The sequence below is a fragment of the Vicia villosa genome, unplaced genomic scaffold, assembly GCF_029867415.1.
Source record: "Vicia villosa cultivar HV-30 ecotype Madison, WI unplaced genomic scaffold, Vvil1.0 ctg.001376F_1_1, whole genome shotgun sequence".
NCBI lineage: Eukaryota > Viridiplantae > Streptophyta > Magnoliopsida > Fabales > Fabaceae > Vicia > Vicia villosa.
Window position 1 is genome coordinate 269,393 of NW_026705599.1, and position 12,745 is coordinate 282,137.

Sequence of the window (12,745 nt, forward strand, 5' to 3'; positions counted from 1 at the left end):
TCAGTGTTACTACAGTAAATTTTGTACATTTCGACATTGGCGCGATCAACTCTAAAATCAACATTGTTTGCCATATGAAATCTTTTTATCGCCATGATACATGCCTCCTTAGAACGAAATCAGTCTCCTACTTTTAACCGTTGATCTGTTTGGGTGTATGGATCATAGAAAATATCAGTCGATGGTTCGTCATCCCCATCAAAATTCAGGTTCCTCATGTGCACTGGAGGCATATGCACTTGATCTCGTGGTACAACAACTTCCGGTTCATCTTCACTTTCCTCGTTTACCAGGTCATCAACTTCTATTTTCGGTGCTTCTTCTTCTTCATCTACAACGTCGACCTCTGCTTGCTCGTCTCCAAGTGCATCAATGACCTGTGACTCAACCATCTGTGTGGGTTGAACTTCTGGTAGAGTAACATACAGTTCTATGCATTCGTAACCAGAATACTCATGATTGGCAAACATATTCTGCATGTCTTCATCGTCTTTGATCTCAACTTGGATAAACTTGACCGGGTTGTCCCCACGAAGAAATCGATATTGGTAAAAAATTTGGGATACATCACCCAACGCAAGCTTCGTCTCTAATCTCTGTTTGAAGTAATTGAAATTTGCTTTTCTGCTTAAACAAAATCGTTTAACCTCGGTGTTTCTAAACAGAAAACCAACTTCTTCGTTATCATATGTCTCGCCAAAAACATGAGCGTTGATAATGTATTGTGGAGGGGCCATTGTTGAGTGGGTAGAGAGTGTTATTTCAGATGTGAAATGAGATGTGTAATGAGTTGTGTTTCTTTCCACATTAGAGGCTTCCTTTATGTAGACGATCATTGAGTGATGACAATTATGAAGGCGAATAATGTACAATCACATGCGTACTGAGCCGTGAACTGGTGAACTGCTGCACTGTTGCACCCCAGACTGCTGCACAGTTGATTTGAGGTATGGATGACACTGCTGCACAACCGCACAGTCGACTTGACCAGACACAACCACACTGAGCAGTGCATACTGTACAATCACATGCGAATAAAGTTGACGGAAAATGAATGCCTGAGTTGATTTGATTTGAGGTGTGCTTGACACCTGGTGAACTACAGTTTTGCCGACTTGACCAAACACAACCATACTGAGCAGTGTACACTGTACAATCATATGCGAAGACTGTATGCTAATTATTTTCGGTGACACAGCAACTAGAAAACCCTAAACCCTAAAAAAAAAAAAAACATAGAAAACCCTAACCAAACCCTAACCCTAAATTTTCAAAACAAAAAAAAAAGCAACAGAACCATGTAGGCGCCACCTGGGGTGGCGCATTAGACCAAAAGTTCCCAGCATGGCGCCACCTGGGGTGGCGCATTAGTGCTATTTCTTTTTTTTTTGTTTTTTTTTTTTTTGCCCTAATTTTGTCTAGTGGTCCCCACTTCCAAAACCCTAATCTGATCCGCCAGCATGTGATCTACCTGCATCGAAATACTGTATGCATGCATGCCTAGACAATTCAGCACCGAACACGGGATGCAGGCCTAGTCTATTCTGCCAGAAACAATTAATGCATGCATGCTTAGACAAAGTCAGCACAAAACACGGGAATGCATGGTCATTTCAACACAGAATGCATGTGAACCCATCTTTATCACTTTGATATCTGTATCACATGCATGCTCACCACTTGGCCCTCATGCACTTAACATCAGCAACCACCAACCCTCTATAAATACTCTCATAGACTTGCTTTCTTTTCACCAACATATATTCTTCTTCTTCAAAAAACCACTTTGCATTTTCAAATCCGCAGAAAACTTAAAGAGTTCTTGAAAATGGCTCAACAACAACTTCTTACCATGGGTGAAACACACAGAGGAACTAGAGCGAATTTGGCGACCTATGTAAGTTTATACTTATTTATTTCTAAACATCTATGCGTATATGATATCCAGTTTAATCAATTTATTTGTGGTTCTTAGGCTGTTGACCGATTCCGTACACGTTCTCACGCTTATGTTGAACCCGACGAGAGGATTATTCCGAATCTCCAAGCATGTGGCTTCGGACATATCATAAAAGTCAGCAACAACACCATAGACAGAAAATTCATCCTTGCCTTACAAGAGCGATGGAGGCCTGAAACCCACACGTTTCATCTTCCAATAGGTGAGTGTACTGTTACTCTAGAGGATGTTTATATGTTACTTGGTCTGCCCATTGATGGCAAGGCTGTTAATGGATCTGTTCAACATGCTAATTCAATGTGTGAGAGAGTGTTGGGAAGAGATCTAGTTGTGCCTACTCAAGGTTCAAGAGGCCAGGGTATCAGTCTTGTCTCACTTAGAGCTTACTATGATGAACTCGTCTTTATGGACAACTCTACCGAGGAGCATGTTTGGTTAATGACTAAGGTCTATATAATGCTGATGTTTGGTAAACTTTTATTCCCGGAGTCGACAGGTAACACTGTCAACTTTTTCTATTTAAGTAAATTTGATAGTATTAGCAAGATTAGGAAATATAGTTGGGGGTCCGCCGTTTTGGCGATGTTATACCAGTCTCTTTGTAAGAACGCGGTTGCCGAGAAGTGCACCTTCTATGGATGTGCGTTCCTCCTACAAGTATGGGGTTGGTGGAGAATGCCGACGCTGTCCCCTGCAGGCAGGAACAACTACACGTTCCCTTATGCAACAAGGTACGTCTTTTTCTCTTTTTCAACGCTATTCCTTGAACGCTAACTCTCTTTTACATAAAAATCTGAAATAACATTTTTGCTCTTTTTTCTTAGGTTCTGTGGTCCTAAATTGGATTACAGTAAGAATCCGAGGGGGAGTGTTGTTTTGTATCGGGACCTAATTGATCACCTCCGAGCTGAAGATGTATTACCCCTAAACTTTTATATGATCATATAGATGTATTACAATTCATCATGTTTTTTAATAATATGTTATTTTTTCTCCTACGCAGTTTAATTGGAGACCATACTTGTTGCTGGACCATGAGCCAAACGAGAGTGACCGGGAAGTTTGGACTGCAGTAGTACCGATAATAAGGTTCAACATCGTGGAGATGCACCAATCTGACCGTGTGAGACTGCAGTTTGGCATGCATCAACCGATCCCGGATCCCCCCACTGATTTGGGTCGCTGGCATATTAAAAGAGTTAACAATCAATGGGACCACGCAGATTATCGTACATTCGCACCTGAATTCTGTGAGATGTGGAAGCAACGTCGCAGCCGTCTGCTACAATTCCCTGTTGCCCAACTCCCCATGTTTCCAACCGCGGGATACCTTGCTTGGTATAGAACAGTCACAACCCCCGATATGTATGTGTCAGACCCCTACTACCTACACGACCCCCGCCAACAACAACACGCACAACAACCACCCCAACAATACGCACAACAACCACCCCAACAATACGCACAACAACCTGTTAGAACAAGATTTGTTCTGATCAATTATCTTAGTTTTGATGATAACAATAATATGAATTTTGCTTAAGAAAATATGGTACTCTAATCCAATGCAATTTCCCTTTCAGGAAATATATATAAAGAGTACGCATAATTCAGCGCTCAGAAGCTTTGTCTCAAAGGGTTCAGCATGCAACATCAGAACATGGTCTGGCAAGACATCAGAAGATGGTCGAAGCAGAATCAGAACATGGGTCTATGGAAGCATCAGAAGAACAAGAGATCAGAAGCACTGAAGCTCAGAAGATGGTATCACGCTCAGAAGCACTTCAAGGTCAGAAGATCAGAAGATGCTATGCACCAAGCTGTTTGACTCTGATGATATTCAAACGTTGTATTCACAAACATCAGATCAGAAGGAAGTACAAGTGGCAAGCTACGCTGACTGACAAAAGGAACGTTAAAAGCTATTAAAGGCTACGTCAGTAGACACAGCGTGAACAAGGCTCGAGGTAGTTGACAAAAGCGTATAACATTAAATGCGATGCTGTACGGAACACGCAAAGCATTAAATGCATTCAACGGTCATCTTCTCCAACGCCTATAAATATGAAGTTCTGATGAGAAGCAAGGTTAACGATCCTGAATAATATAATTCAAATTAACTTGCTGAAACTCTGTTCAAATCTAAACTCAGAATCTTCATCTTCATCAAAGCTCACTACATTGCTGTTGTAATATTTTAGTGAGATTAAGCTTAAACGATTAAGAGAAATATCACAGTTGTGATTATCGCTTTTAAGAAGCATTTGTAAACTCTTAGAATTACATTAAGTTGTAAGGAACTAGAGTGGTCGTGTTGATCAGAATACTCTAGGAAGTCTTAGGAGTGAACTAAGCAGATTGTAACTAGAGTGATCGTGTTGATCAGTAGACTCTAGAAAAGTCTTAGAGGGTATCTAAGCAGTTGTTCCTGGAGTGATCAGTGTGTGATCAGAAGACTCTGGAAGACTTAGTTGCGGACTAAGTGGAAAACCATTGTAATCCGTGCGATTAGTGGATTAAATCCTCAGTTGAGGTAAATCATCTCTGCGGGGGTGGACTGGAGTAGTTTAGTTAACAACGAACCAGGATAAAAATAACTGTGCAATTTATTTTTATCTGTCAAGTTTTAAAGCTACACTTATTCAAACCCCCCCCTTTCTAAGTGTTTTTCTATCCTTCAATTGGCATCAGAGCGCCGGTTCTAAGGTGCAAGCACTTAACCGTGTTTAGAAAAGATTCAGGAAGAGAAAAACGCTTCAGTAAAAGATGGTTGATAAAAGTGAAAAGACTACACCTACACCTGCATCTACATCTGGCTCTGCTGAGCAATACAACGGTAACAATGGTTATACTAGACCGCCGGTATTTGATGGTGAAAACTTTGAATACTGGAAAGATAAACTGGAAAGTTACTTTCTGGGTCTAGATGGTGATCTATGGGATCTTCTGATGGATGGTTACAAACATCCTGTAAATGCCAGAGGCGTAAAGCTGACAAGGCAAGAAATGGATGATGATCAGAAAAAGCTTTTCAGGAATCATCATAAATGCAGAACTGTTTTGCTGAATGCTATCTCTCATGCTGAGTATGAGAAGATATCTAACAGGGAAACGGCCTATGACATATATGAGTCCTTGAAAATGACTCATGAAGGAAATGCTCAAGTCAAGGAGACTAAAGCTCTAGCTTTAATCCAGAAGTATGAAGCCTTCAAGATGGAGGATGATGAAGACATTGAAAAGATGTTTTCAAGATTTCAAACTCTTACTGCTGGATTGAGAGTTCTTGACAAGGGATACACCAAGGCTGATCACGTAAAGAAGATCATCAAAAGCTTACCCAGAAGATGGGGTCCTATGGTGACTGCATTCAAGATTGCAAAGAATCTGAATGAAGTTTCTCTGGAAGAGCTCATCAGTGCCTTGAGAAGTCATGAAATAGAGCTGGACGCAAATGAGCCTCAAAAGAAAGGTAAGTCTATTGCATTAAAATCTAATATCAAGAAATGCACTAACGCCTTTCAGGCCAGAGAAGAAGATCCTGAAGAATCAGAATCTGAAGAAGAAGATGAACTGTCCCTGATCTCCAGAAGGCTAAATCAACTCTGGAAGACCAAGCAAAGGAAGTTCAGAGGCTTCAGAAGTTCAAAGAAATTTGAACGTGGAGAATCTTCTGATGATAGAAGATTTGACAAGAAGAAGGTCATGTGCTATGAATGCAATGAGCCTGGACACTACAAGAACGAATGTCCAAATCTTCAGAAGGAAAGTCCCAAGAAAAAGTTTCATAAGAAGAAAGGTCTTATGGCAACCTGGGATGAGTCAGAAGATGATTCAGAAGATGAGCAGGCCAACTGTGCGCTGATGGCGACAGAAGATGACGAATCAGAATCTACATCAGAATCAGATTCTGAAGTGGTATTTTCTGAACTTACTAGAGATGAGTTAGTTTCCGGTCTAACTGAACTTCTGGAACTCAAGTCTCAGATTAGTCTCAAATACAAAAAGCTGAAAAAGCAATTTGAATTTGAAACAAAGAAGCTTGAGTTGGAGAACTCTGAATTAAAAGAAAAACTTTTAAAATTATCCAATAATGTTGGATCTCCTTCTAATTCAGAACAATCCACTCCTAGTCTAAACCATATTCTGAAAGAATATGATTTAAGTTTCAGGAAGTTCTTATCTAGAAGTATTGGCAGAAGTCAGCTAGCTTCTATGATATATGCTGTGTCTGGAAACAAAAGAGTCGGCATTGGTTTTGAGGGTGAAACCCCATACAAACTTGAACCTGTTGATGAAATGAAAATCACATACAAGCCATTGTATGATCAGTTCAAGTATGGCCACTCCCATGATATTAGGCACACTTCACATGATCAAAGTTTTCACATAACACACACCAAAAAGCATGTGACACAACCTAGGAAATATCATGAAACTCACATTAGGAATTATCATGCTGTTCCTCCTTCTGCTTACAATGTTAAACCTAAGTTCAATCAGAACTTGAGGAGAACTAACAAGAAAGGACCCAAGAAAATGTGGGTACCAAAGAAAAAGACTATTTCTTTTGCAGATTCTCTTGGCGACAAGGAAGATAAAAATCAACATGACATGTCACCTGGATTCAAGTTGGTCTCAACACTTGAAGGGAAGAAAGATTGTCTTCCAAGTTCTGGTTCTTAAATCTGTTGAAGAAACTATGTTTGTAGGAATTCAGAAAAGAAAGTTTATTAGTCTTGGAACCATCTGTTTTGTTTGCCTCTAAAGCACTGATGTTTCATTCTTGATTATTCTGAATGCTCTAAATGCTACAGAATATACAACATTGAAACATTGATTGTGGACGAATCAATACACATTTGTTTTGATGATAAACTTGTTTCTGATGAAACAAAGAGCTTAAGAATTTCTGCAGATACAGTTTTGTCCTATCAGAAGCTGCAAAACAAAGAAGTGAACCTCCAGAAGCTGTGTATATCAGAAGTAATGGATCAGAAGATCATTCAGATTTATATCAGCACACTTCAGAAGGAGTGTTTCCAAAAGAGAAAGTAGATCAGATCAGAAGCAGTAATCAGAATCTGAAGGCGTAAAGTCTATTCTGAAATCTACAGCTGTCATCTATTATCTGATGGTGAACACGTGTCTGTACGGTTAGTACAAAGCGTGCAGTTGAAAAGACGCCGACCTAGGTAACTGTTTCAAATCATTTCATTTACCACGTTCTCTCTCCTCACGTCACTCATCATTTAATAAAATTGATTTCCTTTGATTCTGGAACTGTTCAATTTATATTTCTTATTATTTTTTCTTTTCAAATCCGTCTCTATATATTCTTTTTAAATCATATCGTACATCTTTTTCGCTCCTTTGTCTCTCTCTCTCTCCTTGCATTCTCTCGTTTGAAAAGTTCTTAGCCGTTGTCTAAAAACCCTAATCGAAAACCCAGTTCGCTTCTCTTGCTCGTTTTTTTGGTCATTCTGCATCAATGGCTGCATTCTCATCCCAAAATGCTGAGTCATCTGTTCCTCATCATCTCCAAGAAGAAACGTTGCAACTTACTCCTGTTGTTGCATGCTCTATTCCCAAGAACAAATTAGAAGTTCTATGTGAACTTATTGTTGACTTTGACAACCTTGAAGAACATGGATTTAATCTTAAAGAAGACATCATCTTTCAAGGATGGACCTCGTTGTTTGCTGAGTTCGTTGGCCCAGTTTATCCAGATCTTGTCAAGGAGTTCTGGGCACATGCTGTGGTTGCTCCAAAATCAATACTTTCTTTCGTCCATGGAAAGTTTGTTGTTATTACTGAAAACATCCTTAGAGTGATGTTTGATTTGAAGAACGCGGAAGGAGCTTTTGAAATCGATAAAAGGGAAGATTGGGAAGAGGTTCTATCCACTCTCTATTCAAATGTCAAGAAAACAAAACACGTCAAGGAGTTGAGAGATATCTACAAAATCTGGACAAAGATCATTCTTGGGTGCTTCTACCATAGGAAAGCGACACATGCCGCTGACTTCATAAACAATGAGCAAAAATATATTCTTTATTGCATTGCCACTCAGAAGAAGGTTGATGTGGTTTACATTATCTTCAACCATATGTGGAAAGCAGTAAAGGATTCCAGAAACGCTTTCAGAAAAGAAAATGGTGGAACAATCATTCCTTTTGGTAGAATCATTACAAACCTTCTGGTGCATTCCAAGATTGTTGAGAGTCTGGAATCTGAAGGTATTGTGAAAGACCTTGCTGTCACATCTGGGGCTTGTCTGAACACATTCACTTTAAAAAGGATGAACGTGATTAAAGCTATCATTAAGACTCCTCAACCTCTTGCTGGAACAACAATCAGAAGAGAGCCAGTTCTAGCTGAATTCAAAACCTTCTTCAATAGTGAGGTACCACAAGTCAGAACTAAGTATCTGAAATCACAAAAAGAGGATAAGAGTCTTAAAGATCAAGACAAAGGTGCTCCTATTAAAGTGAATCGTAAGAAGGAGGAAAGGACCAAAAGAAAGTTTGATCATCCTGCTGCTACCACCAATAAAGAAGTGATCCCAGAAGAAGTCATTGCAAAGGTTGCTAAGGCTGTCTCTGCTGATTTTGAGAAGAAAAAGAAGGAAGCTGAGAAAAAGAAGAAGAAGTCAAATAACGATGCTGAGATTGTTGAAGTTGTTGAGAAGAAGAAAATCAGAAAAAGGAAGATGATTATTCAAAGCTCAGATGAAGAAAATGCTGCTCAAGAGGCTGAGAATCAACCAGAAGTTCTGGCTTATGTCAGAAGGAAAGAAATCGCTAGCGGCAAAGCAAAGGTTATTGAAGAGCCGAAGAGTAAGAAGCAGAAAAAGACTGAGGATGTGGCCAAAGCCTTTCTGAGAGGTTCCAAAGGTATATGCATTTCTGAACCTAATTCTGTTCCTGCTGTTTGTTCAGAAGCTGCACCAATAGAGATTGTCCCTACACCTGAACCAGAAAAAGCCACATCAGAATCACCTGTTTTTGTCCATGTTCTTACACCTCCATCTTCTCCTTTAACTATTCCTTCCTCTCCACCTACCATAAATCCTGTTCTGGACATACCACCCCTTCAAACTCTCCTTCCATCTCAACCTTCCCTCAACGCCACTCTTGAACATACTCCCTCCACCTCTCAAAACAATCCTTGTGATTCTCCTTTTCCAACCTCTGCATCACATGAGCAACTGCTCCGTGATTGCAACTACACTCCCAAGCCTCGTCCTGAAGCTGAAGTGGTAGTGTTAGATTCTGATACTGAAGCAGAATCTTCTTATAGGTTGGATAGAGAACCTCATCCGTACTTCACTTCCAAACCTGCCTTTTCAAAAACCCAAATAAAATCCCGCCCCGTATATCCTATTGGTGTAGTTTTTGAAAACATAAAGAGGAATCTCAGAAGTACCTTTGATACTCTCAGACTCGCTGAAAGTTCTGGATTGAATGATGTTGCTATGCGGAACTTCTGGAGGATCTTTCGCAGAGAATCAGATGCTCTGTTTTTAGAACTTCAGGAAGCCTGTGTAGCTGCTGCCCCACGGCCTCGTGGAATTCTGAGAAATTATGAAGACTTCTGGTTTGCTCGTCTCAAAGGAAGATATCTTTTGGAAGAGAAGCCCTTCTTGGATGAGATGGAACAATTAAGACTCGCTGCTGCATTGGAAGCAAATCCTTGCAGGGAGATTGTGGTTTGGATACCTCAATATCCTGTTCTGCTCGGAGATTTCAAGACTCTCTTTGACTATCTGAGGGAAAACCCGTCTGAGAAAGATCCAAACTTGGTCATTCCAGAAGTTGTTGACCCACCAGTAGTTGAAGGTCCTTCTGCTCCCAGGAATCTAGCTGCCATTCTTCAGGCACTTGAGAATGGAGACTCGGAAATTCCTGCTGCAGAATATGGAGATGCTTCTATGCAAGAAGCAGATGCTGAAGATCATGTTGCTAAAACTGTCCCTGTTGAGGAAATTCCTGCAAATGATCTATCTATGGAAGCTGCAGATCAACATGCCATTCCTGTGGTTGAAAGCGGTGAAGCTTCTTCTGGTGAATCTTCTCGTCTTGCAAGGACTCTAGAAGAAATTCAGAAGAGACAGGATGAGCAAAGCTCACTCAATGATCAGTATAGCGCTTTCATGGTAAGGCAAGAAGGACACAACAATATGGTTCAAGAGATGCTGACCAAGATCTTGTCAAGACTAGGGCCATCTTAGATTGAGTCTGTGTTGTTTCTTTCTTCTCGTTGCATCTGTCTTTGTGCATCTGATCTTTCTTATCTTCATGTACTTCTGTACCTGCTGGTTGAACTTCAATGAAATCATCTTCTTTCTCCGTGTGTTTCATTTTATTTGTCGTTTTATGCATCTGAATTCTTTTGAAATTTTGCTTTTTGATGTTATGACAAAAAGGGGGAGAAAGATAAATGATAAATGATTTGATTAAATCTATCAGTTGCTGGGTAAATCTCCCACACATTCACTAACAAGAACTGCAAGTTCTATATGGTTTAAGTGTTTTGCAGGTATAAAGAAGTGAAGAGAATCTTCAAAGCAAACACAAGAAGCAAAACCATGGAAACTGAAGCAAGCCGAGTGCTGTCAAGCTTCAGAAATCAGAAGCAAGAAAGAAGAATGAATCAGAAGCACTGATAATAGAATTTGATCTATATTTGTCTATTTATTCTGACAAAATTCTATTTGCTCTGATACATATAATGTTATGGCTCTGATACATTATTTGCTCTGATTCATATAATGTGTTTTAACATACATTTTATGTTCTAACTCGTTCATGCTGACTTTTGTCGTTTAGTTTTTGTTCTGTAACATTTCAGGATGTAGAGATGCTCAGATGATGCTCTGGTACATTCAACAATGTTCTGATACAAATCTAGCATGAAGTGATGTTGGTAGAAATTCAAAGCTCTGAAGCTATCCGAGGGAAGCAGAAATCAGAAGCTGCGAATGTTCTAAAAGATCCAGAAAACTCAAGTTCTGAAGCTGTCCTGAATGGAAGCAGAAATTAGAAGCTGTGAATGTTCAGAAGATCAAAGAAATTCAAAGCTCTGAAGCTGTCCTGAATGGAAGCAGAAATCAGAAGCTGTGAATGTTCAGAAGATCAAAGAAATTCAAGTTCTGAAGCTGTCCTAGATGGAAGCAGGAATCAGAAGCTGTGAGTGTTCTAAGGATCTAAAGAAATTCTAGTTCTGAAGCTGTCCAATGGAAGCAGAAGTCAGAAGCTATGAATTCTCTGAAGACAAAAGCTTATATGATCGTCTCTACCGAAATAATCAGGGAAGTCTTTTATTAAAGTTCTTCGAGTATTTATTTCAGGGGGAGATTATTTATCTCAGGGGGAGATTGTTAATCTCAGGGGGAGACATATTCATATGCTTATGCTATAGCTGTGTAATTTGTCTTTTGCCGTTTGTTCTTTCTGATCGCAAATTCATATCATTTATATATGTTTTTGTCATCATCAAAAAGGGGGAGATTGTTAGAACAAGATTTGTTCTGATCAATTATCTTAGTTTTGATGATAACAATAATATGAATTTTGCTTAAGAAAATATGGTACTCTAATCCAATGCAATTTCCCTTTCAGGAAATATATATAAAGAGTACGCATAATTCAGCGCTCAGAAGCTTTGTCTCAAAGGGTTCAGCATGCAACATCAGAACATGGTCTGGCAAGACATCAGAAGATGGTCGAAGCAGAATCAGAACATGGGTCTATGGAAGCATCAGAAGAACAAGAGATCAGAAGCACTGAAGCTCAGAAGATGGTATCACGCTCAGAAGCACTTCAAGGTCAGAAGATCAGAAGATGCTATGCACCAAGCTGTTTGACTCTGATGATATTCAAACGTTGTATTCACAAACATCAGATCAGAAGGAAGTACAAGTGGCAAGCTACGCTGACTGACAAAAGGAACGTTAAAAGCTATTAAAGGCTACGTCAGTAGACACAGCGTGAACAAGGCTCGAGGTAGTTGACAAAAGCGTATAACATTAAATGCGATGCTGTACGGAACACGCAAAGCATTAAATGCATTCAACGGTCATCTTCTCCAACGCCTATAAATATGAAGTTCTGATGAGAAGCAAGGTTAACGATCCTGAACAATATAATTCAAATTAACTTGCTGAAACTCTGTTCAAATCTAAACTCAGAATCTTCATCTTCATCAAAGCTCACTACATTGCTGTTGTAATATTTTAGTGAGATTAAGCTTAAACGATTAAGAGAAATATCACAGTTGTGATTATCGCTTTTAAGAAGCATTTGTAAACTCTTAGAATTACATTAAGTTGTAAGGAACTAGAGTGATCGTGTTGATCAGAATACTCTAGGAAGTCTTAGGAGTGAACTAAGCAGATTGTAACTAGAGTGATCGTGTTGATCAGTAGACTCTAGAAAAGTCTTAGAGGGTATCTAAGCAGTTGTTCCTGGAGTGATCAGTGTGTGATCAGAAGACTCTGGAAGACTTAGTTGCGGACTAAGTGGAAAACCATTGTAATCCGTGCGATTAGTGGATTAAATCCTCAGTTGAGGTAAATCATCTCTGCGGGGGTGGACTGGAGTAGTTTAGTTAACAACGAACCAGGATAAAAATAACTGTGCAATTTATTTTTATCTGTCAAGTTTTAAAGCTACACTTATTCAAACCCCCCCCTTTCTAAGTGTTTTTCTATCCTTCACAACCACCCCAACAACCACCCCAACAACGCCAACAACGCCAACAACGCCGACAACGCCAAACATC